Below are 359 nucleotides of genomic sequence, written 5' to 3'. Positions count from 1 at the left end.
TACTGCACGTTTAAAAATCAAAACGAGGCGCGGGTGTTTTTATATCACTGTATTTCTGAAGGAAGACTATCTTTAGAATTTTCAATGTCATTTTCATTTAATCTTGCATGTTATATGCCTGATAAAGCAGCGTTTGTGAGTTCAGCGCTGCTTTGTGTATAGCCGTTACTGGGGAAACCTCTGTTTCTCCCGCTTTAAAGAACCTCCTACTGGCAGAGAATTAATTTGCATTTTCAGTAAGTCCGTCTGATTTAGGCAGCAAACTTATTTTGCTTTTCCTATATCCACGGGTGCTGCGGATAATCCGCGGGTTGGGTAATAAAAAATGCATTCTGATTATTTGCGGGTGGGTCGCGGGT

This window comes from Sinocyclocheilus rhinocerous, unplaced genomic scaffold (genome assembly GCF_001515625.1).
Source record: "Sinocyclocheilus rhinocerous isolate Xijiao unplaced genomic scaffold, SAMN03320098_v1.1 scaffold768, whole genome shotgun sequence".
Classification (NCBI taxonomy): domain Eukaryota; kingdom Metazoa; phylum Chordata; class Actinopteri; order Cypriniformes; family Cyprinidae; genus Sinocyclocheilus; species Sinocyclocheilus rhinocerous.
The sequence above is the reverse complement of the archived record's forward strand: the minus strand, read 5'-3'. Positions refer to the sequence as shown.